Below are 604 nucleotides of genomic sequence, written 5' to 3'. Positions count from 1 at the left end.
TAATTCTTAGTTGCTAGTCTATATATTTTTCGTGCCTCAATGTATGAAAAATTTATAGAAGTTGAAGGTGCAATGCCACACATTGCTTTGGGTTAGACCCCATTGATAACNTATTCTTTTTTTTTTCATTCAAAATTGTGCTTTTTTTCTTTTGGAGGGGCATTTCAAGAATCGAACTCGAGACCTCTTGCACCCAAAGCAAGAAACATACCACTAGACCAAATGCCCTTATTAATGACTATATATTAAGTTGTTTATGGAATGTATCATCATTATTTCATTTATTTTCTTTGTTAATGAAATCCATGAGCAATTATTATTATTTGTTAATGAAATCCATGACCGCTGTTAAATTATTTACATAGGGTTTGCGATAATTACTGTTGTAGAGACAAGAAAAAAGAATAGAAGTTATTGAAAGAATAGAAGTTAATTAAAGAATACAAGTTAATTACTGTAGAGAGAAGAAAAAATAATAGAATTACTCTAGGGAGAAAAAAAAGAATAGAAGTTATTTTTATTTTCTAGAAGTTAATTACGAGAGAAGAAAAAATAATAAAATGACTGTAGAGAGAAGAAAAAAGAATAGAAGTTATTTTGGAGT

At 28.4% G+C, this 604-nt stretch overlaps 1 non-coding gene across 1 annotated transcript; it reads right to left on the bottom strand.

Moving 5' to 3' along the window:
- Positions 1-156: 156 nt before the first annotated feature.
- Positions 157-228, bottom strand: TRNAP-UGG. Its single transcript has one exon. It is a non-coding gene; the product is annotated as a tRNA-Pro (tRNA).
- Positions 229-604: the final 376 nt, after the last annotated feature.

The sequence above is a fragment of the Cucurbita pepo genome, unplaced genomic scaffold (genome assembly GCF_002806865.2).
Source record: "Cucurbita pepo subsp. pepo cultivar mu-cu-16 unplaced genomic scaffold, ASM280686v2 Cp4.1_scaffold006268, whole genome shotgun sequence".
NCBI lineage: Eukaryota > Viridiplantae > Streptophyta > Magnoliopsida > Cucurbitales > Cucurbitaceae > Cucurbita > Cucurbita pepo.
Note: the sequence above shows the minus strand (reverse complement) of the source record. Positions and strands in the feature narration are given on the sequence as shown.